Source organism: Tupaia chinensis, unplaced genomic scaffold, assembly GCF_000334495.1.
Source record: "Tupaia chinensis unplaced genomic scaffold, TupChi_1.0 Scaffold143906_1, whole genome shotgun sequence".
Classification (NCBI taxonomy): domain Eukaryota; kingdom Metazoa; phylum Chordata; class Mammalia; order Scandentia; family Tupaiidae; genus Tupaia; species Tupaia belangeri.
Window position 1 is genome coordinate 1232797 of NW_006203757.1, and position 27688 is coordinate 1260484.

At 49.7% G+C, this 27688-nt stretch overlaps 1 long non-coding RNA gene across 1 annotated transcript in view; it reads right to left on the reverse strand.

The window, feature by feature from the left end:
• The window catches only part of LOC102475782 (uncharacterized), a 102238-nt gene that overhangs the window by 74023 nt on the left and 527 nt on the right, over positions 1-27688 (reverse strand). The window lies entirely within an intron of this gene.

The following is a 27688-nucleotide window of genomic DNA, read 5'->3' on the forward strand; positions in this document are numbered from 1 at the left end:
AATGAATCTACTTCCCTCCTTTAAGGAGCTTCACAAGTACACTGGTCCTCCAGGGTAATCTCCCCATGGTAAAACCCTTGGTCCCAGCTGCAAAGTCTCTCTCACCCATGTAAAGTAACACAGTCCCAGGTATTACCAGTGATGGTACCTGTGATCAGGGATGAGGTCAAGGGCATCTTTTGCAGGGTCACGCTACGGCCTATTCCAAGCCCCAAAATGCCCATCAGCACTCGAATGAACGGAAACGGTGGTGGCAATTCATAGCAATGAGAATAGCGGCTCTACAGCTACATGGGACAAGAATTCCCAAAGGGTAAGGTTGAGCCAGAGATGCCAAACACAGGAACGCAAGCTTGGCAAGTCCATCTGCAGAAAGTGTAAGAAACAGTGGGACTAGTCCAAGCTGCAAGCAGGCAGGATGGCAGTTACAGTAGGGGTGTAGTAGCTGGAAGAGGGCACCAGTGGGAGTGGGAGGGGGGCCCGGGCGGGGGGGGGGGCTTCTGGGATGCTGGAAGGTTCCGTTTCTTACTCTGGGGTGCTGTTTACACAGGTGTGTTCAGCTTGTGAAAATCCACTAAGCTGTTCAGTTACGATCTATGTCCTCTGTGGGTATGTTGTGTTTAAAAAGAAGCTTTAAGAAAAGGCTCTGCCTTTCTCCTCCAATTCCCACTCCTCATGCCTGGGCCATTTCACCTCTGCATGATGCAGACCCCAGCTAGACTCCTCAGCACCCTCCCACTCTGATTAGGAATGTTCCTCGGACAGAGCCCTGAGGTTCTGTGCCCTCCTCTGCCTCTCCTTCACTCCTACCACCTGTCAGCAGCTCCCCCTTCCCTGCCAAGTTCTACAGAACGTGAAATACACACCATAGCACTTGACTTAACTGTGACTGTCCTGTATTACTTGCTAGTGGGGGGGGGAGGGTCAAACACCTTAGTTTCAGCTCCCCAAATAGACTGCAAACACCTCAAGAACAGGATGGCTCGGGGTCTTGCCCATTCTATTCTCCTCTTACCTCTGACTGCATGTAAACTTTGTGTTTTGTTTTAAGAGATTTCTGCTGTAGGGCACATGAGCTCTCTGGAGAGACAGAGAGAAACGGAGAGAGAGAAAGTAAAAAATCACCCCCAAGGGAGGATGGCCACGCCGCAACCGCTTCTTCTCCATTCTCCTCTTGGGATTGTGGGCATGTCCACGTGCCCAGTGGAAGTTTGAAGCTGCCAAGTCCAGGACTTGAACCGCAGTCAACCACATGGGAGTCTAGCACCTTAACCACCACACCACCCGCTGGCCCTACATGTGAACTTCTAGTGTTAATTAATAATAACTGCTAATAACAACGGCCATTTGGAACACCTACTACGCATCAGATTCCGTGGTTCTCATTTTCCTCATCGCCGCCCTAGGAAGTGGTTGCTATCACAATCCCTCTTTTGAACAGGAGGAAACTGAGGCACAGAATGGCTAATCAACTCACTTAGAGATCCAACATGAATCATGAGAACAGGATCTGAACCCAAGCAATGTGAACACAGAGCCCATGCCTTTAAGCAAGACTCTACTGTTTCCGTAACAGCCCCTCAACTATATTAGGCATATAGTTGGAACTTAATGAACACTTTGAAGCATTCATAACCCAACAGCAAGATATACGCAGAGAAAATCTTCAAAAGTACACAAAGAACAAATCAAGACTCTTCACCAAACAAGGATTGTTCATCTTTAGGTCTCAAAAGAGGACACGCCCTCCGGGGAGATTTGCAAAAGCCCCACCTCTCTTCACTCTGCATCACTGCTTGGCACTCAAGGGGCTTTAAAAACATTTATCAGCAAACAACAGCCAAGGCTTTGTCCTCTGGGCTTTTATCGGAGCAGGGAGAGGAATGGATACATTTTTTTCTCACTGTCTGCCAATCTCAGGGCCAGAGCCAAAGTCACAGCGAAAGGCTGATTGGAGCCTCAGGCTGGGATCACAAGGTCCCAAGCCACCTGCCCAAGATGACCTCACCTCCCCAAAGGCCAAGAAACATGACCAAAGCCTTTGGCTAAAAACAAGGCCACCGCACCCACGGGCTGCTGAGGCCACTGAAGTGAGCTAAGATAACGGGACAAGGACGCCGGCAGCTGCGCCATCACAGAGACGGCTCGCAGCACCTAGGATGCTGGCAGCGGGCTCGAGCCCAAGTGTCCTCAAGGTCTGCTCTGAGCCCAGTTCCCAAAGGCTGGCGGGGCAATGCCTCAGTCTGGCTTGGCACTGTTTCCAAGCATCCACTCATTCCCTCGTGTGCCACGGATGGTCTCGAGGCATCTGTATGGACACGGATGGAAAATGCCTGTGCCCCAGGAACCTGCAGGCTCTCGTCTCAGTGGGCTGGGCACCTCTGCGTTAAATGAGGTCCTCTGTGTCCAGCGTTTGGCCCGAAGACATACTCGGAAGTGACGTGTCAGCTACTTGCATTTGTATTTCTACTCTGTTCTTCCTGGACTCCAGACATGACGGAGGCCATGGGGGGTTACTAAAGCGAGAATCTGGAAATAAGGGCCCGCCACCACCCTCTGGGAGACATTTTGAAGGCTTAGCCACTCCTGTTCCCTTGGGCTTTCCCAGAGTGCCCCGAAGATGGGCTTTGGGTCTCCCCCAGCTCCTACCACTGTGGCACGTGTGTCTCCCCAACTGTACCCTAGCTCTGAGCACACGGAAGGATGCGATCTTACTGAGCAAATGAACACGTTCGGTGGACTTGCCCATGCCTGTGAAAGGTGATGGACCCCGGCACCAGGGCCAGGACACCGTGGGACCATCGGCACACAGCGGAAGAAATGAAGTGGCCCTCGTGGGGGTTGGCCACCGCAGAGTCCCAGAAAAAGAAGGCGACTCCGAGAAGCAGAGTACCATCCAAGCCCCCACATCACTCTATCCCCCAAAGCAAGGTGCACACTGGGACACAAGGACTTAGGGAATATTTCCAAGCACAGTGTCCGGGCGGAGGAAGAAACCAAAGCACAGAGGGCGTAGACTTGCCCACTGCGCGAGTGAGAAGCGTGACATAAGCATAAACCCAAAGACAGTTGTTCCCCCGAGCAGAAGCCCAGAAGAGAAACAGTACACATGCAACATGGCGCTACGAAAGGTCTCATGCCAGTTGTTCTCTCTGGGGTGAGATCTGCATCTCTTGGGCAGGGAAGGGTTTTCTGACCAGACCCTTCACTCACCAGGGAACTTGCTTAAATGAATTTCACTGACCCAACGGGCCTCGCACTCACTAACTCAGCCCGGGGGCAGCTGGGGACAGTCTGCCCCCTTCTCCTTCACCCCTTGCAGGGATAAATGCTTCAGTACAGCACATTGTAGGCCCAAAGAGTGCCTTACAATGCCCCCCGCACACACACCCTTTCTTAGACTCCCAGTTATAAAGACTATGCCATGAAACTGGACCTCGCTAGTCACTTAGAGACAATGAAAAAAAAATCGCCAAGTCTCTGGGGCTCCAGCAGGGGAAGGGATGACCAAGCTGAGTCAAGTGCCCGCCCTACCTGCGTGAAGTGGCACAGGATCCCTGCGAGTTGACGCCGTTGTCCAAGTTTACAGAGGAGGAAGCGAACTCCAGTGCAAGCAGCTGGGCCAAGATTCAGTGCAGGAACTGGACAGTGGGGTCTGCCTGACTCCAGCTCCAGCCTCCCAAACTTCCGCTCTCCCAGACTCTGGGGCCTGAGTAAACATGCAGCCTGACTCCCCTACATGGCAAACCGGCTCAGTCTTAGCTCTGTCCCCAAGTGTCAGCTAGAAAAGAACCAGCAGAGGGGACGACTGATCTCAGCCTTCTGACGCTGAAGGGCAAATCCTACAGTTAGTGGTGAAACCCTGCAGTCTCAGATGCCCTCGGGAAACCTCTCAGGACGAAGCCTCGGTGAGAGTGGCTGACCCTCCCTCCAGGAGCCCTGCACGGCCACCTTCTCCCCCAGCACTGCGGCGGGGGGCTGTGTGGTCAGCTGCATGGCAGGCAAAGCCAGTGGTCAGAACAGAAGGAAAGCACAGGCCTGTAGCCCCCAGACTCACACGCAGGGCTGCCCCACGCTAGGTGGAGCACTGGGCACGAGGGGCCAGCCTGGGGGACCAGTGGATTCACCACCCCATTCTCTCGCCCTCTCCAGAACACACAGGCATTAGGTGGAACAGAGGGGTTTTTCTCCTTCCTCTAAGAGACTCTAGTGTAGTGTGCCTAAATTAACCACAGGAGGGACACGACTCCATGGTACCGTGGTTCCACAATGACAGGATTTTATGGAACTTGCTCACATAAAACACTGACAATATAGACCACCCGTGAAGGGCTTAGTTTTTGAAATGAGACTATTGGGGTTCTAATTTGACCTCTGCCACAGAGAAGCCAGGCGACCTCAGAAAGGACTGCTCTGTGCCTCAGTTTCCACAACCGTAAGGATGGGGGTCACAATGTTGTCTACCTTATGGAGATTTTGTGGGGTCCAGTGAAACCATGCAAGCAAAGAGCCCAGCACAGGGCCCTGCAGGGACAGTGTGCCATCCCCTTACAAAGACAGGCAAATAGACAAAGGGATGGATGAGAATGCAGAGAGTCTCCCAGAGACCTTGAACAGCTCGCCAGAGGTCCCTGAGCAGGCTCCAGAGCTGCTGCTGCGTTCAGTACTGTGTGTTTGGGACCTGGATGTCAAGGAGGAGACCACTGCTGAAATAAAACCAACCCAGGCAGCTGGCTCAGAGGGCCCGCAAGACAGACTCTGAAGCCTTCGGGAGCTGCGGTTGCTGAGCAAACAGGAGGATGGGAAGGGGCGAGGGACACTGCCAGAGAATAGAAAAATACCTGATGAGGAACCATTATAGACCCACCCAAAAGGCAAAACCGACAAGCATGCGGCTCTCAGGAGGCCATAAACTCGCTGCACTAGCCACAGACACCAGGAAAATGACTCGAGGGGCCAGCAGGTGGTGGGGCGGTTAAGGTGCTGGACTCCCACATGGCCGACCACAGCGGGAGTCCTGGACCTAATGACTTGCTTTCTCCCTTTCCGTTTTTCCTTCTCTCTCTCCCTCTTGTGAGCGTGCATGTCCTGTAGTAAATTTAAAAATAATAAAAAGATTTTAAAATTAAATAAGTAATTCTTTTTTTTTTTTTAAGAATTACTTTTATTTAACTTTATTTATTTATTTATTTAGACCAGAGAGAGACAGAAGGAGCATGCAGGCATGAGAGACAGAAGGAAAGTGAGAAAGCAAGCTGCCAGGTCTGGGACTCAAACCACGATTGGCCATGTGGGAGTCCAGTGCCCTTAACCACCATGCCACCTGCTGGCCCCAAAGTTAAATAATTTTAAAATAAGAAAATGACTTGAGTGACAGCAACCCTCGACACGTCTTTGCACACTTCAGTCCCTTCCTGCTGGTTCAGAAATGCACACACGTAGGCCTTCAGCCCATCCAGCCCCATTTGTACTCTGCCACTGCCTCTCCAGAACTCCAGGTACCAAGAACTAGAGTGGCTTTGCAAGAGCCCTCCAGGACTGGAGATCCCTACTCCTGTCTAAGAAACTCACACCCACAATGCACACAGGAATGACAGCCCCGCTGCGGTAGCACGCACAGGTTGGTGGTGCTACACGGCAGGCTGAGGCCACACCGGAGGCCTGTGTTCGATTCCCGGAGCACCCTGAATGCTGGGTTTAGTGGGTCGTACTTGTCATCCTAGCTACTCAGGACACTGAGGCAAGAGGACAGTGACTTAGTGAAACCCTGTCTTAAGAAAAGAAGGACCAGCAGATGGCATAATGGTTACATCGCTGGACTTCCGCATAGCTGACTCCAGCTCGAGTCTTGGACCCGGCAGCTTCAAACTCAAGCTGGTCGCATGTGTGTGTGTGTGCCCAAAATATCGACAGGAGAATGAAGGAGAAGGGATTGTGGCATGGCCATCTCCCCTGAGGGGTGATTTGTTATATTCTGTGCGTGTGTGTGTGTGTGTGTGTGTGTGTGTCTATCTGTCTCTCTGGTGAGTACACAAGCCCTATAACAAAAAATCTCTCTTAAAAAAAAAAAAAAGCATTCACCTAATATATACATAACATAAATATTTAATGTATTGTCCTCCTTTTACCTTATCCCTAAGTTGACCAACAGTATCTGCATATTGGCCCTGGTCCCAAGCTGCTGAGCCTCCGCCTCCTGCTCGGGAGAGGAGGATTAACTGGGGAAGCACTTTCTTCTACCGCGACGGGCCCTCTACCCCTCAGCAGACTGCACATGTCAAGAGCAAGTCTACATCTTCCACGAAAGCCATCTGGAATTCGCAGGAGGCAGAGAGACGGGTGAAGGACGACCCTTCCGTTTGCTTATAATCAGTCCTCTGTCTCCAAGGAGGGGCAGCCACGGAATTGGGCAGATGCTTCCGGAAGCAGGGCCTGGCACTGAGCCCTGTGCTCTGCCGAGGTGGGAGCAGCCATTCCCCCCCACCTCCCTCCTAGGGGCTACCAGGGAGTGGGAAAACACAAACCAAAGCAAATTTGGGGGCCCGAGACCCCAAGCTGTTGAAGTATCAGTTGTGATAAGGACGCCGGCCCCGGTGCTTACTGGTGGCAGCAGAGAGAGGTGAGTTTGGAAGAGCCACCCGGCATTTCAGTTCCTCCTGACTGCAGGAGAGCAGCCGCTGCCACTACCCAGAAACCCTCCCGGTGACCAGGAACCAAGAAACCAACCTCACCCCACATGGCAGGACGTGCCAGGGCCTGTGGCTAAGGACGAGGCCAGAGTCACAGGATGTCAGAGCCAGGAGGACCGTAAGTGTTCCAAGCCTACAGGTGTCCTGACACGGCTGGGCACAGAACCACGCTTGGCTCCAGCTCAGCCTTCTGATTCAGACTCCCTAGGCTGGGAATGTGCACTTTAAACATTTCCCCTGGGCCAGCTGGTGGTATGACGGTTAAGATGGCTGATTCCACACAGCCGACTGCACGATGTGAGTCCCAACCCGGGTGGCTTGAAAACTACAGCAGGTGCATGTGCAGTATGCCCAAAATCCCCAAAGGAGGGAGAAACAGAGGAGAAAGAGTTGCAGAGGAGAAACCATTCCCCATGAGGGACATTTTCCCTCTGGTGGTGAGCACATGCACCCCCTGTCAAAAATATTTCCTCCTGGGGTCTGGGGCAGCCAGCCTGGCGTGGGGCTGCTCTGGGAACTGGAGCAGGCCAGCCAGCTAGGCCGATCTGTGGGACACAAAGCCACAGCTGTCGGTGGCTTGTTCAGTCCAGGGCCGCCCAGGGGTCTGCTCTGAGAACACACAGCTCCCTTGCAGGGGGCAGAATGAGAAGTAGCTGGGTTCATCCAGGGCCTTCTCAGAAATGCAGATGTCTAGGCTCCACACTCTGGAATTCGAGTTCAGAAGGGCTCAGAATCCAGTGGAGAAAGTAGAAGCAAAGTCTGACAAGAAGAGAAATCAGAAACGGATGCCAGGGAGGCAGTTCCGACAGAGAAACTAGCTCTGGGGGAGCTGAGGGAGGCTGGCAGCTCCAGGCAGCGAAGATGTGTGGCTGAGGTGCTTCTGAAGCACACGAGCAAAAGGATCACATTCTCGTTCGCGTCCTACTGCGGGAACTGTCACTTTGGCTGTTATCTTTGAAAGGTCATCTGTCAGAAGCTACCAAAATTCAAACTCTGCATGCCTCTGACCCAGCAGTTCCAAGCCTGTTGAGATACCGTCCAGCATCTTTCATAGCAGCCAGGGCGAGAAACGCCTCCATGCAGAGGTCGGCAGACAACTCCACAATCCCTCTTGCCAATGCGTGAGGCTGGACGTTTCAGAATTCATAACGTGTCTGTATTTTACAACGGTGCACAGAGGGCATGCAGCATGCTATATAAATCCCCTACACCACTGCCAGCTGCTGGCAAGGAGGTTAAGGTGGCTGGATCCCACATGGCTGACTCTGCAGTTCAAGTCTTGGACTGGATGGCTTGAAAATCTCACTGGGTGTGTGTATGTGCGTGCCCAAAGTCCCAAGCGGAGAATGAGGGAGAAAGGATTGTGGTGTAGCCATCTCCCAGAGGGCGGGGGGGTGATTTCTTTCTTTCTTTCTCTCTCTCTCCCACTCTATCTCTCTCTGGCAATTGCATGTACCCCATAGCAAAAGTCTAAAACAAAAACAGAAAAACCCAGCAGGGTCAGACACCACACCCAACAACTGAATAAATACACAAATATAAATATCACAGCAGCTGAGCGTGCTCCAAATAACGTTCTATTAACTCAGGACGGGTTTGGTCATCAAGTGAGTGTGCACTAAACTTTGTTTTTAACGTGTGGTTTTCTTGACTCTGTAACTGAGGATAAGGATCCAATGATGGGATAACAAAGACAGTAATGCCAGCAGACATGTACTGAGCCCCCACATATGTTCTGCTCCTGCAGACTCACTGGCTCTCAGGGCCCAGTGGCCCTCGGTCATCCCAGCCTGTCCAAGCGCTCTCCAGCACCACCACTAACCCACCGAGCACTGACCGCACACCCCGCACTAAGTGCTTTATAGTCATCATTGCACTAAATCCTCACGGCAGCCAAAGTGAGGCCCTGTCATTGGCCCTCGTTGCCCAGATTGACCCCTCGTTGTCCTCCACCATCCAGTCAGGATGCTCAGGCACGCCCAAGCCCACCAGGCTGCGAGTCGCTTAGTACAGCTCACCCTCGCCCTGGTGCAGCTCGCCCTTGCGTTCCAAGGTGGGCATAAGCTGCCCTGGCCTGGGCCAGGATCCTGCTGGGAAACCCAGGCATTCCAGCCTAGAGTGTACACACTTAGCCCCTGTGCTTTCATCTCTACGTAAAGAGCTTAAGGCTGTTACAGAACATGGCAGGCCACAGAGACATAGAGAAAGAAAACCACGCCATACAGCTTTCGGATCCACAACCAGGGCACTTACACTGCCCCAAGGCAGCCCACGGAGGCCTAAGATGAAGCATGTCCTCCTCCTGCCAGAAGGACGCCCAGCACAAGCACCCAGCACAAGGACAGAGACCTGCAGCATGAACCAGCAGTGGGTACCACGGTCCATTCAACCGGGAGATCCACCCGGCACACTGACAGGACAGCCCCGGGCCATCTACAGAACAGGTTTGAATTGTTGTTGGGGATCAGCCCGGAGTGTGGGTGCACGGTGATGTGCTCAGGCAAACAGAGGCAGGTTCACCCTCCCCACTGCATCCCTCCACCCTACCGGTAACCCTAGCTACCACCACCATTTGATCCTCAGCGTCATGCGAAGCTGGCCACAGGCAGCTTCCCTCCCGACCCAGACGGACTCCAGGAGAGAAAACTGCACCCTTTCTTTAAACAGCACCAAAATCAGGAAAGGCCACACTCCCTCCCAAGCACCGCCTCTCCTCAAGGTAAAGAGCATGCCAGGGACCAGTGGCAGCTAGTGCTCACATGCCACAGGACATGAAGGCAAGGAGGGACAGACAGCGGCAAGCCTGCTGCCAGCTCCGGGGCAGGGAGGAGTCCCACAGGAAGAATGCCCGGCCCTCCTCTTACCAGGTCCGCCTCTGCCTTCCCCTCCATCCTGCCCTGCCCTCTGGCTTTGTTTCATCTCCCCAGTCTTCCTCCAAAGACTCAAGACTTGAGTGTATTTTTTCCCAATGTATAGATCAGTAGTTTCCTATATTATGAAAATGCATAGATCTTAAATGCACAACTCAATACCATTGTTTACTTTTTTCTAGAACAATTACTTATCATTTTTTTAATTTGCTATAGTCACTCACCAGAGAGAGACAGAAAGTGAAAAAGCAAGCTACCAGGTTCCCAGGTTCGAGACTAGAACTGAGGTTGGCCATGTAGGAATCCAGTGCCTTAACTGCCACTCTACATGCTGGCCTATACTTTATCTTTTAATTTGCCAGAGTACCCTCCTTGAACAGAGGGGGAGGGAGACAGAAAGGGAAAGTGAGAAAGCACTCTCCATGGGGCATGGTCACACTTCTTTTAGGGACATCGGGCATGCATGCACAAGTGCCTGGTCTATTCTCTAAGCTGCCAGCTCTGGGACTTGAACCATGCAGTTGGCCATGTGGGACCCAGTCATATTAACCTTCTGGACATGGGCTGATCCTTGATAACAAACCTGTGTAATAATAATAATAATAATAATAAAGTAATAAAATATACATTTCTAGCCCCCTAGAAAGACGACTCCCTCAGATCCCTTCCCGGTTAATGTCTTAACCAAAGGTAAGCACTACCTTGACTTCTAACCACAAGGCTAAGTCTGCCCTATGTTTCAAATCTTGCGTGGACCCTGGCTTTCGCTCATCCCTGTGGCATGCGTTTCATCCACTGCTGATGCGTGTGGCAGGAGTTCCTTCTTTCTCATTGTAGAACATAATTCCACTGTATCTATCTGGCTGTCAATGAACTTTTGGGTTGCTTCTATTTTTTAGAAATTTGGAATAAAGTAACAATGAACTTTTTTTTTTTTGAGAGGTTTTCGCTATAGGGCACATGCGCTCGCCAGACAGACAAGAGACAGACAGAGAGACAGAAAGCGAGAAATCACCCCCCCAGGGGGGATGGTCACGCCGCAATCCCTTCTCCTTCATTCTCCTCTTGGGATCTTGGTCATGCACACATACATGCCCAGCATGAGCGCTATAGGGCTGGGTCCAGGATTATACTGTTGTCAACTAATTGGGAGTCCTGTGATGTAACTAACCATTACACCGTCTCCTGGTCCCCCGATGAACTTTTTTTTTTTTTTGAGAGGTTTTCGCTATAGGGCACATGCGCTCGCCAGACAGACAAGAGACAGACAGAGAGACAGAAAGCGAGAAATCACCCCCCCAGGGGGGATGGTCACGCCGCAATCCCTTCTCCTCCATTCTCCTCTCGGGATCTTGGGCATGCACGCACACGCGCCCGGCATGAGTTTAAGCCACCGGGTCCGGGACGCGAACCGCGGTCAACTACATGGGAATCCAGCGACATAGCCATTATGCTAACTGCTGGTTCCCCCCAATGAACTCTTGATGGCACCTGGGTTGATTCCACTTTTAGCAATTATGAATACAGCTGCTATTAACACTGGCGTATAAGCCTTGGGGTGCTTTCATTTCTCTTGGGTCTATACCTAGGAGTGGAATTGCAACACCACAGGTAGGCTTATGTTCAGTTTGGATAGGTATTGTCAAAACTGTTTTTTTTTCCTTTTTTTTTTTTTTTTTTTAAGGTTTCTTCCATAGGTTGTGAGTGCTTGCTGGAGAGACAGAGAGAGACAGTGAAGGGTAAAGTAGACATCACCCCCCCCAGGGGAATGGCCACACCACAATCCCTTCTCTTCCATTCCCTTCCTGGGATTTTTGGGCACACATGCACATGTGCCTGGCATGATTTTCATGCTGTCAGGTCCAGGATTCAAACTGTGGTTGGTCGTGTGGCAGTCCAGCACCTTAACTACCATGCCACCTGCTGACTTAGTCAAGATAATTTTCCCAGTCACACTTCCACGAGCAGTATGGTAAGTTTCACTGCCCTGTATCTTCACCACCACTTTCGTTGTCAATTCTTTTCATTTTAGCCATTCTGGTGGATATATAGTGGGTATCTCCTGATTAAATTTGTATTTCTTTTTTTAAAAAAATAATTATTTTATTTAACTTTATTTATTTTGATTTGAGCAGAGAGGGACAGAGGGAGAGAAAGAGAGCAAGAGAGAGAAGGAAAGTGAGAAAGCAAGCTGTCACGTCTGGGACTTGAACCATGGTCAGCCATGTGGGAACTCAGTGCCCTTAACCACCATGCCACCTGCCAGCCCTTAAACTTGTATTTCTATGGTGACGTCTAAGGTTAAGTATCTTTCTGAATGCTTCTTGGTTATTTGCACATTCTCTCTGGTGATATGCTTGTTCAAGTCTTTTTCTTTTTTGAAAAAGTTAGGCTGTCTAAATCTTATTGGTTTGTAGAAGTTCTTTCTATGTTCTGGATATGAATCCTTTGTTGGACATATATTTTCAACCTTATTTCTTCGTGTTGGGAACATTCAAAATTCTTTAGCTAGTTTGACAAAATCATTTCGTGTATGACAGTGCCTGGCTGAACAAACACTATGTGCCTTTATGGACAGGGAGTTAGGGAGGACACAGAACACAAACCCAGAAAGTTCCTACTGTCACAGTGCTCACCGTCTAGGGAGGAAACAGAAGAGAAAGTAAGTAGTGAAAGGGAAGATCTCCTCTGTAACACCTAAGTCAAAACCTAAGCATGAGAAGGAGCTAGCCCTAAGGGCAGAAAAGGAAAAAGTGTTCTGGAGAGGAGGAACAGCACACTCAGAGGCTAGGAAAGGAAAGAGGTTGGGATGTTGCTAGAATATCCATGAGACGAGAGGCATGTCAAAGAGTGACAAGATGAAGGGCCAACAGGTGGTGTGGTGATTGAAGGTGTTGGACTCCCACATGGCTGACCGCAGTTCGAGTCCCAGACCTGGCAGTTTGCTTTCTTGCTTTCCCTTTCTCTGTCTCTCTCCGGTCAAATTAAAAACAAACAAACAAACAAACAAAAAAACTAATGATAGCAAATAGAATTAAATATATTTGTTTAAAGTTTGATTTTTTTTTTCCTGAGCAGAATCAGAAGCAATTGGAAGATGCTGCCACAACTTAGTTATCCACCTTCTTGATATCACCTTCTTAAAGAGCTAGCATGAAAGTCCTTCATGTGGTTGAAGGGCACTCAGTTAACTGGTCTACCCAGAAATCCTTCCATTATACCGTGATTCAAGCAGGCAAAGAACCACAAAGATTCCTCTCATGCAGATACACACAGGTACACATGCCACACACCCTGTCCGGCTTCTCCCTTCCTCTGCAGGGCTGAACGCAAGCCACCTGCCACTCCACTGGCCCCCTTGTGCTACCTCAAGCTAAGGACTCTTATTACTCCCTCTGATCCTGGGAAGAAGAGGGTCTACACTGCAGGCTTTTGCAACTCTGTCCATGATTTCTCAGCACTTACCCAGCTGTAATTCGACTCGCATTCATGTGACTCTTCGATTCCTATCTGTTTCCTGAAAGCACCCGTCTGCTGACTCTGAGAGCACAGAGTCTGAGCCTGTCTCAGCCACAACGTCCTCCCCACACCTAGCACAGGGCCTGGCCCCGGAGAAGTGACATCTATATAATTTGTTTTTAATGTAAAAGTCCCAACACATCCAAAAGTAGAAAGACTATAATGTGCTACATGTGCCCATCATACAACCTCAATGGTCAACTCATTCTAAATCTTCTTACATACCCATGCAGTGAGGTATAGAATATACCATATCGGTCAATGCACTCTTGTTGCGTGGATGAGTATCTTCTACTGTAACAGACAAAGAGGGTGCTTCATTCTTGCTCTGATTTTGCTATTGAGATTAAATAGACAGGGCCACCTAAATGACTCATTCGCTTTTGCAACTAAGTTAGCAGCTCTGATACAACTTCAGGAGTTGAGACTGAAACTATTAGCTGAAGTAAATTTCCTTTCCCCATATTTATCAGCCTTTCACTCTTCAGGCCTGTGTTATCGTTGCTGTGATACATTCAGCGAGAAGTGGCTGTAGGGACCAGCAAGTGGTGTGGTGGTTAAGGTGCTAGACACTCCCACATGGCCAACCACGGTTCTAGTCCTAGACCTGGTGGCTTGCTTTCTCACATTGCCCCCTGACACCCGTATGTGTTTCTCTTTGTGTGTGTATCTCTACGGTCAAATTAAAAATAAATGAATGAGGGGCCAGCAGGTGGCATGGTGGTTAAGGGCACTGGACTCGCACGTGGCTGACCATGGTTCAAGTCCTGGATCTGGCGGCTTGTTTTCTCACTTTCCCTCCCTCCCTCCCTCCCTCTCTCTCTCTCTCATAGTAGCAAAAAGCAAGCAAAGTTTACATGTTTCTCACAATGACTTTAATAAAACAAACCTTAGGGCTGGCAGGTGGTATGGTGGTGGAGGGTGTTGGACTCTCACATGGCCAATCACAGTTCGAATCCCGGACCTGGCAGCTTGCTTTCCCACTTTGCTTTTTACTCTCTCATTCAAATGTTGACCAGACCCCTCTATGGTCAAATTAAAATAAAATAAATAAATAAAAATTTTAAAAATAATTCTTGAAAAAAAATATTAAAAAAACAAGTTTCTTCTCATAAAACATGTAGGGCCCAGATGGTAGCACAACAGTAGTGCAATTGGAGCCATATGAGAAGGTCCTGGGTCCACATCCTAAGGCCTCCCTGTGCCCACTGGGCATGCCTGTGTTCTGAGTTGGTTGAGGCCGAGGGGTAACTGCAGCATGAGGACCTAATTGGGGGTGTCTGTCTGTCTTCCATCTCTCTGTCACAGAGGAAATAAATAAATAAGCTTAAAAGAAAAAAAAAAAAAAAAAAAAAGCATACAGCAGCGCAGTGGTGAAACCGCGGTGCTTTGGTTCAAGTCCAAAGAACTTCTTGGGTAACTTGGCACATGTAAACCCAGGAGCCAGGGCTGGCTGAGACTGATGGGGGATCAGGACATCAAGACCTTGGTGGGGTTGCTCACTTGCTCACTCGCTCTCTCGCTCTCTCTCTCTCTGTGTCTCTCACTCCCTGTCTCTCTCAATCTCTGTCTCTCTCAGTCACTGAAGAAATAAACTTAAAAAAAAAAAAACTGTGGTCTTTTACACAGAAAAACGAACAAGGCCTAGGAAAAGAGAATTACCACTGCTCCCTCGGCGCGGTCTGCATCGCGCCTATGTCATCTCCTTTAGCATTCCTGGTAACGTGTTCCGAACGAGCCGGCCTCCTTGACATGCATTTCTGGCCTTACACATGCAGGAGAGAGCTGTCATGGAGCATGAGGCTCCCAGCACCCAGCTCAAGTGACGCTTAGCACCGCAGGTTTGTTGGTTGGTTGGTTGGTTGGTTGGTTTTAGCAGAGGTTTTTGCCTTAGGGTGCATGGCAAGAGGGAGAAAGACAGAGGCAGACAGAGAGGGAAAGTGAGAGATCATCCCACGGGGGAATGGCCATGCTGCAATCCCTTCTCGTCTCCTCTCAGCATCCTGAGCACGCATACACACATGCACACATGCCCAGCGTGAGTTTTAAGCCCCCAGGTCTAGGACTCAAACCACAGGTGACTACATGAGAGTCCAGCAACATAACCATAACACCATCTGCTGGCCCCCCAGCAGGTTTGTTTAACACCATCCACTCTTCAAGATCCCAAAGGGACGGACAAAACAGTGATTTGAAATGCTAAAATTTAATCGTATTTAGCGATGTCTCTTTGGTTGGGAAATACACCTGCATTTTCTAACTTTTTTCATGTGCAGAAGGAAAACCGTGTTAACTCTCCTTCGGCCTGTGCAAAGCGGTAAGTCACACATTGGGTCGGTCGCTCCACGTGTGTGGAACGGCACAGCCGCGAGGCCAGGCTCCTGAATCAGCGACAGGTTCAGATCCAGCACTGCCACCGGCCACTCGGGTGGTCTTAGGCCAGGTCGCCTCACCCCTGTAAACCCACCTCCTCTCCCAGAAAGTGGGACTGACAAACTACCTCACAGGCTGCCAGTGAGGCTGAAACGAGATGAACTGAGCCCCAGGCTGCACACAGCAAGTGCTCCATCCATGGGCCTGCTGCTGTTTGTGTTTCTCAAAGAGCAGCTCCAGAGAACCCCAGATTCTGTGAAAGAGCTCTCCCAATGGTCTACAGGGAAGGGGGGTACACCTGCCCCACCCCCACGGGGGAACCAGAATCAGGGAGTGGGTGAGGGGTGCTGGAGGAAGCTCACAGCAGCGGTGGCCTGGTCGCCTGTGAGTCACGGCCAACCCCTCCCGGCCAACCCCTCCCTGCCGTAGCCCTTTGTTCTCTGGGAGTTGAGCTGTGACTCACTTGGGCTCCAGTCCTGGGCTGGGCCCAGCTGACCTGAGGTCCAGGCTACTCTGCCCGGCCCACAGAATGGCTGAGGAAACTCCGTAAGCACACGAGGCTTTCCTCCCCATCTGCAGCATCAGACCTTGGAGAAGACCAAGGAGTACGACTGCGGGGTCACATGGTGCTTCTGTTTAACTCCCGTTACACTTTCTCCTACGCTTTTTTTAAAATAATAATTATTTAATTTTATTTATTTATTTTAATTTGCTATAGGGCACATGCACGAGAAAGAGAAAAAGAATGAGAAAGCAAAGCACTAGGTCCAAGACTTGACCAGTCGACCATGTGGAAGTCCAACGCCTCAACCACCATGCCACCTGCTAGTCCCTCCTGTCACACTTTGGAGCGTCCGGCATCACTACCGTAGCCACCTTGGAGGCTGAGGCTCACTCTGCTCTCTCGCTTTGTGTGAATAAAGGCTTCATTTATCAACTCAGTCCTCAAAATAACTCTGTTACAGTTATTTTCACCCCAATTTTGCAGACGAAGAACCTGAAGTTAGAGGGGTCACCCCTCTCAGAGGGCAGTGCAGCATCTGAACATGGACAGGAGGGTGGTTTCCCACCATTTCTCAGGTGTCACCTGCATTTTCTGTCCTATACGTGCCTTCAGGAAGGCTGTGACATCTTTCTCAGAGCCAGACCAAGGTCAACTAAAAAGGGGAGTGGGGGAGGGACTGGGTTAGTCTAGACTCACTCTCTGCTGTGAGAAACCCAACTCCATCTAGAAGGGTGAGAAAGGGGATTTGCAGTAAGGTTACAGCTTCAGTGGGTTTGCCCAGCCCACCCTTCAGGCTGTAGCCACTACACACGTGGGCTGGAGGCCTCCAAGCATCCTCTCCTCTCCACTACCGAGAAAGCCCATGGCCTGACCTGGCCAGGCCTATACCTGACTCTGGACCAGTGACCACAGCCAGGTACAGGGAGGCATGCCAGGCCACAGCCTCACCCCTTACTGGGCTCAGGCTCTGACTGGGAGGGTGGGGGCTCCTTCCAGAGGAGAGGAGGAGGCAGGGCAGGTGCCCAGCTCACATGTGTACTCACTGCCTAGTAACCAACGACAGCAAGACCCTAGAAGGGCCCAGTGGTGCTAGACGAAACAGCAAGGTTAGAAAAACTCGCCATGTCCACCCAGGGAAATGTTACGTTGCTGGCTCACACACAGTAACTGTGAAGCCCGTGCAGTAACTTTCAAAAAAAAGAAAAGCTTTATGCAAGATTATCTGGTGCAAAAAATAGCTCTCTCCCTCTGTCTATCCCTCCTTCCTCCTCTCCAACCACTCCACTTCCAACCCTGTGGATGACAGCATGGGGGGGGGAGCGTCGGACACATTGTCCTCGGATCAGTCATATAACTATTTGAATATATGTGTAGACACACAACAAAAACACACACACAATACATACATGTAATCATTCCTGGGTAAGGATTAGCTAGCATGCATCATAATGAAAGAATCACAGCGATCAGCATGTGGCATGGTGGTTAAGGCACTAGATTCCCACATGGCCGGCCATACTTTGAATCCTAGACCAGGTACTTGAAAACCCTGCTGAGGGGGCCAGTAGATGGCATAATGATTATGTTACTGAACTCCCACGTAGTCGACTGTAGTTTGAGTCCCGGACCCAGTGGCTTAAAACTCATGCTGGGGACAAGTGTGTACATGCTCAAAATCCCAAGAGGAGAATGGAGGAGAAGGAATTGCAGCGTGGCCATCCCTCCTGGGGATGTCTCCCTGTCTCTCTGGTAAGTACACGCACATGATAGCAAAAATCTCTCTTATTAAAAAAAGAACACCGGGAACCAGCAGTCAGCGTAATGGCTATGTCGCTGGACTCCCACGTAGTCGACTGTGGTTCGCATCCTGGACCCGGTGGCTTAAAACTCACACCGGGCGCATGTGCGTGCATGCCCATGATCCTGAGAGGAGGATGGAGAAGGGATTGCGGCGTGACCATCCCCCCTGGGGGGTGATTTCTCACTTTCTGTCTCTATGTCTCTCTCGGTCTGTCTGGCGAGCATACGCGTCCTATAGTGAAAACCTCTCCAAGAAAAAAAAGAGTAAAAAAAGAAAACCATGCCAGGTGCACGTGCATGAGTGCCCAAAATCCAAAGAGGAGAATGGAAGAGAAGGGACCGTGGCATGGCCAGCCTCCTGCTTTCCAAACTCTCCTTTATTGGTCCCTCAGACAGGTATAGCCTGTGCCAGGCAAGGTGCTGAGGATAAGCAGGACAAAACAGGAGGACAACCCCTGCCCTCACCCCATACCTTCTAGTGGCTGAGACAGGCAACAAACAAGATAAATAAGCAAAAGGCACCCTATATTGGATAGCGGCAGTAGTAAGGAGGAAAAACGAATCGGGCAAGGCAGAAGGCAGTGTCAATGCAGAGGTGACAGTTTGGATACAGTGACCAGGAAGGCTGAAGGAAGTGAGAGACCCACAGTGCAGGCCTTAGGAGCTGAGCATTTCAGATGAGGTAGCAGCAAATCAAAGGCCACGCTGCAATTCCTTCTCCTCCATTAACTGAGAGCGAGAAGAGGACCAGGAGAGTGAGGCATCCTGGAAGCCACAGGAACATGGGGCTTCCAGAAAGAGTGACCAACCGCACCACTCACTGCCAGTTTCCAGGCAGAGGGCAGGCTGACTGTGATGATGGGGTCAAGGGAGAACAAGACTTCTTGAGCATTATCCACAGTGACCAAAATGTGGCAGCAAGGCCAGTCCCGCGGCCTTGTGGTTAAGGAAGTCGGATCCCACATGGCCGAATCCTGCATGGCTTAAATCCTGGCGCTGGTGCTTAAAAAATATGTGCGTGCATCTCAAGTCTCAACAGATGGGAAGATGGAGACAGGGTTATGGTATAGCCATACCCCACTGGGAGGTGTTTTCTCCCTCTCTCTGTCTCTGGTGAGCACAACATAGCCTCTGACTTACAAACAAAACAGAACCAAGAAAAGCTGAAAGGAACCCCAGTATCCATCGGTAGATGAAGGGATAAACAGCATGTCATACATACAACAGGACAGCAGTGGCTGGCCCAGAAACAGACCCACATAGAAAAGAATTAGCAGTGGACACTAGACATACATCGGGTAAGGACTGTCCCACCAACTGTGACACCCTGTGAGGCAGACCTCTATGGAAAGGGCCATGGTTCACGTCTGGCCTCCCTAAGTAGGCCAGGCATCCATGTGCCCGAAATCCAGAGCTGGCTGAGGCTAGGAGTGGCTTTTTTATTTTTAAAGAATTATTTTATTTAACATTTATTTAGTTATTTGTTTATTTAGTTATTTAAATTTGACTGTAGAGGGACAGAGTAAGAGAGAGAGAGAGAAAGTGACAAAGCAAGCTGTTGGTTCTGGGACTCAAACCACAGTCAGTCATGAGGGAGTCCAGCACCCTTAACCACCACGCCACCTGCCAGCCCCGCTAGGAGTGATTTTAATGAGTGCGCAAACACACACATACAAGTCAGGTTACAGTCTACATGTGTTTCCTACGATGGGTCACAGTCAAAAACATGCGAAGAGCCACCAGACTCCACCGTATAATAAATGCTCAATAAAACTTAGCAGCATCCTCATTATCTCACTCTGAAAGGTAGTATGTTAACTTTATCTACTGCCTGCTTTTTGTCACAATAAAAGAGAGCTGCTAAGATCTGTATGAGTCCTAATGCTCATTTGCCAATGTGTGGTTTAAGAGTCACTGCACCTCCCCAAATCAACTTGGCCAACTCGCTCTCCTAAAAATGACTTGGACGGTCATCTCAATATATTCTGATTCACAATGCTGGCCAAGGAATAATGAGGCCTTGCCCAGTGCAGAACACATGTACTGTGAGTGATTTGTTAAGAAAACCACTTGAGTTTACAAGACTGCACAGGGCTTTTGTAAAATTAAAGCCATGCTGGAGAGAAACAATCCTCCCCGGCTCCCCTTGGGAGATGTGTCAGAGGTTACACAAGGTCAGCTGAGCAGCACTTTCTGAGACCCGTCGAGCTGAGGGGCCAAACCTCAGCTCTGCAGCACGCTTCCTGGTTTTGGGGCCGAGTTATATCATTGTGTTTTTCCCCTAACTTTCCATGTACACACACCCCTCACTAAAGGATGGAAATAAAATCCCTACAAACTGCCTTGTCTAATAGTTTGCATAAAGGGAAGCGGCTAAACCAAAAGATCTTAGATTATGAAGATCTCAAAATGATTTCTAGGGCATATAGCTTTTTTGCATCCAGACAAGAATGAAGAACTCAGGCCAAATCAATGCTTTTTCGATTGCTCTTTCGAAACAATGGTGATAAAAAACTTTACACACACATTTTTTTTCTAAATTTGCTAGAGAGCAAGTGTGCTCACCAGAAACAGACAGATAAGAGAGGGGGAAAAGCACCCGCAATGCAACATGGTCCTGCCACACTCCTTTCTCTTCCACTTCCCCATCCTGTGGGGATTTGGGGCATGCATGCATTATTGCTCAAGCTACGAGGGCTGGATTTGAACCACGTGGTCGGCCATGTGGGATCCAGCTGCCTTAACCACCAGACCATGGAGCTGACCTCACACATTGTTTTTGTTTAAAATGAGAGCACGTCACCCCAGCTGAGAGTCAGCGGACATCGGAGTGAATCTGAAGTTTCAGATGCAGTTTGTCAGGTTGGCCCTAAGTGTGGAAAATACGGTCCCTAGTGATCCGAATGAAGGTGCTTCACTTTCAGTTCTTCTTCCTTGAGAATAAAACCATGAATTTGTGCCAAAGCATTACATCTGGAACACATAAGTATATTTAGGGACGTAAACTAAATTTTTAATATGTGACTCTGTTTCTTTCCTATTTTTATTCCATTCTTTGAATGATGATGCCAGTGAATGGGAGGAGGGGATGGGAGACATTGCTTTACCAGCAGAATCTTTTCTTCAAATGAAATCTTAGCTCCTCATCCTCCAGATAAAACAAGATTGTTAAGATGGTGAAACTTCCTGTGTGATCTGCAGATGCAACATGACCCCATCAGGATTTCAGCTGTCTTCGTGCAGAAATTGACAAGCTGATCCTAAAATGCATTTGGGGACCCAGAATAGCCAAAACAATCTCGCAAAAGAAGGACAAACCTGGAGGTCTCACACTGCTTTATATCAAAACTTACTGCAAAGAGGGACCAGCAGTTAGCATAATGGCTATGTTGCTGAACTCCCACGTAGTCGACTGCGGTTCAAGTCCCGGACCTGATTGCTTAAACTCATGCTGGGCACGTGTGCGTGCGTGCCCAAGATCCCAAGGGGAGAATGGAGGAGAAGGGACTGTGGCATGGCCATCCCCTTTGGGGGCTGTTTTCTCGCTCTCTGTCTCTCTGTCTCTCTCTGTCTTTCTGGCGAGCACACGTGCCCTATACCAAAAACTTCTCAAAAAAAAAAAACTTACTGCAAAGATATAGTAGTCAAGACAGTACAGACAGCAGTACTGGCCTAAGAACAGGCACGCAGGGCCAGCAAGAGGTGGTTAAGATGCTGAACTCCCACAGAGCAGATCACAGTTCGCGTGTTCTCGCTTGCTCGCTCTCCCTCATAAGCTCACATGCTCTAGAGTAAATTTTAAAATAATTAAAAAAAAAAAATTCCTTAAAAAAAAAAAAAAAAAAGAATAGGCGACCCAGCAAGTGGAGTGGTAGTTAAGGGTGCTGGACTCCCACATGGCTAGCTATGGTTGGAGTCCAGGACCTAGTGGCTCGCTTTCTCACTTTCCCTTTCTCTCTTTCTCTCACTCAGTCCCTCTCTAGTCAAATTAAAATAAATAAATAAATAATATTCAATTTAAAAAATTCTTTAAAAAAGAAAAGAATAAGCATGCAGATGAACAGGACAGAATTGAGAATGCAGAGTAAACACATTTTGGCCAACTGATTTCCAACAAGGGCATCAAGACTATTCAATGGGGAAGCATAGTTCTTTTAACAAATGAACAACGAGATATTCCCCATGCAAAAGAATGAAGTCAGACCCCTAGACCCCTATTCATACACCATATTAAAAAAATCCATGGGGCTAGCAGGTGGTTAAGGTGCTGGATTCCCACATGGCAGACTGTGCGGTTTGAGTCCCATACCTGGCAGCCTCAAAATCACACAAGGCACATGTGTATGTGTGCCCAAAATCCCAGGAGGAGTAGGGAAGAGAAGGAATTGCGGTATGGCCACACCTCTCGGGGGTGGGCAGGTATCAGGAGGAGTAGGGAGGAGAAGGAATTGCTATATGGCCACACCTCTCGGGGGTGGGCAGGTATGATTTCTCACTTTCCCTCTCTCCGTCTCTCTCCAGCAAGCGCATGCATCCTATGGCAAAAACTCAAAATAAATAAATAATCTTTAAAAGGCTTAAAAAGTAAATAACTTAACCCAAGGGCCAGTTCTCCTAGCGGAGTAGATAAGCTAGGGAGGAGAAGGAATTGCTATATGGCCACACCTCTCGGGGGTGGGCAGGTATGATTTCTCACTTTCCCTCTCTCCGTCTCTCTCCAGCAAGCGCATGCATCCTATGGCAAAAACTCAAAATAAATAAATAATCTTTAAAAGGCTTAAAAAGTAAATAACTTAACCCAAGGGCCAGTTCTCCTAGCGGAGTAGATAAGCACTGTGCTTTGGGAGCTGGACCCCACATGGCTGACCACAGTTTGAATTGTGGCCCCTCTGGCTTGAAAAAAGCATGTCAGGTATGGGTGTTTGACCAAAATCTTGATGGGATAAGGAAGTGCAGGAAAAGGATTACAGCGTGACCATGCCCCACTGTGGGGTGCTTTCTCCATCTCCCACACCCTTTCTTTGGTGTATCCTCTGGTAATAAAATTTAAAAAAAAAAGAAAAATTGAATCAAAATAGACTGAAGACCTACATCTAAGAGCTGAAACTATAAAACTCTTACAGGAAAGCACAGCACTAAATCTTCGTGACCTTGGATTAGGTAAAGGTTCCTCGGGTATGACACCAAAAGTACAAGCCATGCAAGAAAAATAGGTAACTTGGACTCCGCCAAAATTAAAACCTTGTGTCTCAAAGCACACCATCAAGGAAGTAAAAAAACAACTCCAAGAATTAAAAAACGAAGTACTTGAAAGTCATATATATAAAGAACCTGACAATTCAATAATAAAAAAAAAATGTTGTTTTGCTGTCTTATTTTCCAGGAATCTCATTTTATTTATTTATTTAGGGATTTGCCATAGAGCATGTGAGCTCACTGGAGATAGACAGAGAGGGAAAGTGAGAGATTCTCCCCCCACCCCAGGGGGATGGCCACTCTGCAGTCTCTTCTCCATTCTTGTCTCAGGATTCTGGACACACATGCATGCATGTCCAGCATGTTCTTCAAGCCACTGGGTCTGGGATTCAAACCACCCAGCCAGTCATGTGGGATCCAGCTACTTTAACCTCCATGCCACCTGCTGGTCCTGTAACCTAATTTTTTTTTTTTTTGAGAGATTTTCACTGTAGGGCTCGTGCGCTCGCCAGACAGACAGAGAGAGACATAGAGACAGAAAGCGAGAAATCACCCCCCAGGGGGGATGGTCACGCTGCAATCCCTTCTCCTCCATTCTCCTCTCGGGATCTTGGGCACGCACGCACACGCGCCCGGCATGAGTTTTTAAGCCACCGGGTCCGGGACACGAACCGCGGTCGACTATGTGGGAGTCCAGCGACATAGCCATTATGCTAACTGCTGGTTCCCTGTAACCTAATTTTTTAAACAAGCAAAAAATACAAATAGATTCATATCTCATATCTCTTTTTTTATAATTATTTTACTCAATTTTATTCATCATTATTTTTTTTAATTTTATTATTATTTTTTTATTTCAACCAGTGATAAAGAGAGAGGGAAAGTGAGAAAACAAGACATTGGGTCTGGGATTCGAACCATGGTTGGCCAAGTGGAAGTCCAGCACCTCAATCACTACACCATCTACTGGCCCTCTGCCGGCCCATATCCCATTTTATTGCTTCACTCTTGTGTTTTGGTTTAAGTTTTGCCAGAGCGTGCTTGTGCTCACCAGAGAGGGAAAGTGGTCATGCCACATCCTGTCTTCTCAATTCTCCCTCCTGTGGGGATTTTGGGCACGCATGCACGTGTTCCTGGTGTTTGTCAAGCCATCGGGTCCAGGACTTAAACCACACAGTTGGCCATAAGGGCCAACTTCATCATCATGTCACAGGCTGGCTCTCTTAGGCTTTGTAGATCCTAGGGTGTTTTTGTTTGTTTGTTTGTTTTTAATATTTTTTAAGAATTATTTTATTTAACTTTATTTATTTTATTTTGATGAGAAAGTGAGAAAGCAAGCTACCAGGTCCAGGACTTTAAACCGCAGCCGGCCACGTGGAAGTCCAGCACCCTTAAGCACCACGCCACCTGCCGGCCCCTAGATCTTAGATTTTTTACAAGGGGAAGGTCTGTGGCAAGCCCACATGGACAGTCGACTGGCACTACTCTTCCGACAGCACGGGCTCACTCTGCCTATGCCACATTCTGATAAGGCTCCGAATATTTCTAACTTTGTCACTGTCGTATCTGCTATGGTGACCTGTGAACAGTGATCATTGATGTGAACAACCATGTGGGGGTTCTGTGACCACGTTCTATGGCAAAAAATCTTTTAAAAACACCTTCTCTAGAGCGTAACAGCGCGAGTGAGGCAGCATGCGGACTCAGAGGCTCTGGCAAATTACCCAGACGCTCTAGCTAAGATCACGGATGACAGTGACTACACTAAACCAAGTCCAGGACTTGGCCATTCAGTTAGCCATGTGGGATCCAGCTGCCTTAACCACCATGCCACTACCAGGGCCAAATGTGTGGGTATGGGTGTGCACGTCTTTTTTTTTTTTTTTTTAATGAGAGAAAGAGATACTTCTGCAAATACTTCTCGCCATTGTAGTCTTCCTGCTCCAGCCTCCGAATGAACTAGGACTGCATGCACACACCACCACGCCCAGGCTGCTGAGGCTGGTCCAGGACCCAAAACCATGATCGCCCCTGGAGGACGCTTAGGAGGCAAAGCAGACTGGAAGGGTGGAACAGAAGCTGAGAAGCCTAGAGGCCACAAGTCCTCATCAGAGAGGGTGCACGACCATCTCTGGTTCTCTGCTCCCACCCCTGCCACCCTACCCCCCACTGCCTCTTTCCTCCAAAGGCACAGGCTGTCTCAGTCCGCAGTGAGTTCCTGCCAGGACAGGATGCAAGCATGGCTTACGCTAGGAAGAGACGCAGCAGAGGTCACTGAAACTGGAGGCAGACCTGCAGAAGCGTATTGCTCACTTCCAACCTGGGGTTCTCAATCAGTTCCTCTGCAGTCCACACTCGCACGGCTCTCTGGTCTCACCTCCCGCATGATAGGGGTGTTCATTCATTCCATCGCTCACTCACAGCGAGTACCTCTGGGTGCCAGGGGCAGGGTTTAGTGGTGAGCTAGACAATACCTCTGCCCTCTCGGATTCTACATTCTCCTGGGAGGACGGAGAAATAACCCCATAAGTAAACCCATAAATAACCTCCCGGGTGCAAGAATGTGACAGAAACTCACTGGGGAAGGAGCTGCTCTGGACAGGGATCAGGGAAACGTGTCTGCAGAGGAGACACCGAAGGGCAAGAAGGTCCCAGACACAGGAAGAGGTGGTGGAAGAGTGTGCTCAGTAGAGGAATGGCAAGTGCGAAGGGCCTGAGAAGTCTCCTAACAACTTGAACTCAATTTTTCATGAATTTCGTTCCATCTTAAAGGCCCCACCACAGGCCAAAAGGCCCTCAGCCCATAGCCTGCCTTTTCTTTTTCCCAACTGACCTACTTTATTTTTCTTTTCCCACAGGGGCACGCACACTCACCAGGGAGAGACAGAGAAGGAGATGGAGAAAGCACACCCCAATGGGGCATGGTAATGCTGCAGTACCTTCTCTTACATTTCTCCATCCCAGTGGGGTTTGGGGCATACATGCACATGTGCCGGACATGTTTTACAAGCCACCCAGGGTGGGACTCCAACCACTTAGTCAGCCACGTGGGGTCTGGCTCTCCTAACCACCAGGTCACAGGGCCGGCCCTTCCCTACTGACTTCTTCGATTTTTTTTCAGTTCAAGGCAGACCTGAATTTTCCACCGGAAGATGTGCTGTGTGTGAGGACATTTCCAGCCCACTTCCGCCCACCCTCAGCAGGTGCTCGCCAGTCCCTGGCCAGGCGGCACCAGCATTCACCTCGACGTCTTCAGTGGGGCACACAGTTTAAAAGATGTAGCACAAGCCCACAGTCCTAGGAGCACGTGTGCACAACATCGAGGCCCCCTAAAAATTCAGGCTTCCCCTAAGCTGGGGGATGAGAGCCTTTGCCTCCCTACCAGCAGCACAGACTCCACTTCTGTGGGGCCAGGCCTCTTGGATAATACAGTGAAAGGGGACTCCTCCGGGAAAGCACAGACCTGTGCTCCAAGCACTTCATGTCCTATTTCAGGAGGTTCCTGGGGGCCCTGGTTCAAATGAGAACAAGAAGAAAGACACCACAAGGATCCCTGCAGAGACCCCACTGGTGGAAGGGACAGTCTGGTGGGGATGAATGAGTGGGGGGAGGGGACAAGATCAGGCCCCTGGACCTTTAAATAAACTCCCCCACTCACAGACTGGAGAGTGTCAGCCTGTCAGCAGGCCCCAAGGCCTGAAGGAATTCAAGCAGAACTTCATGTACGCTACCCACCGCACCATCCCAGGGCCCACTCCCCAGCAGCGCCCTTGGCAAAGGTCCTCGTCCCACGTTCTGAGACCACTTTGCACAGAGCTGGTTGGCCATGGGAGGTGGGACCCCAAAGCCCACTGTTCCAGACAACACAGCTGCCACGGCAATATGGCCATTCTCAGCAGAAGGAGGGGCAGGAGCAAGAGCCTGCACACCTACCTCCTTGGAAGCTGGGAATGCGGTGCACTGTTAGCGGTGAGGACAAGAGAAACCCCACACGTGGGATTTACCCGGTAGCAGACACTACTTCTAAGCTTTAATCTTTTCTTTTTTTTTTTAAAGTGGTTTTTGTCTTGCAATGCCTGCACTTGCTAGAGAGAGAGAGAGACAGAGACAGTGAGAGGGAAAGTGAGAATTGACCCGGGGGGAGGGGGGATGGCCACACTGCAATCCCTTCTCCCGCCATTCTTCTCCCAGGATATTGGGCACTCACACACATGTGCCCCGGTTAAGTCTCAAGCCAACAGGTCGGGACTCGAACCACGATCAGCCATGTGGGAGACCAGTGACATAACCGCTACACCATCCGCTGCCATCCACTGCCTCCCCTGCAGTTTAACCTTATACAGCCCTTTCAGGTTTGCACTATCATCATCCCCATTTCACAGATGAGGAAACTGAGGCATAAGCAGGTGCAATAACTTGCCCAAGACCACGCAGCTAAGGTAAGAAAGACAAGAAACCCTGCAGAGCGCAGGAAACGCTTAAAACTCAGTCCCCCCTGCCCCTGCACTGGAGGAAACTCCTCTCGGCGGTTCTGACACCAGCTCGGCTCCGGCGAGGAGCTGAGTGAACCGAGTCCCCCAGGAACAAGCCTGCTTGTCTCCCCAGCGTCAAGCCAGGGCCTCCGGGACCCGGACGCCGACAGAAGCCATCTCCACCCGCCCCACCACCTCCTCGGCAGCGCTCCCGGGTCCCGGGCTGGGAGGCACCAAGGTCCACTTTCTCCCCGCGGCGCCGCC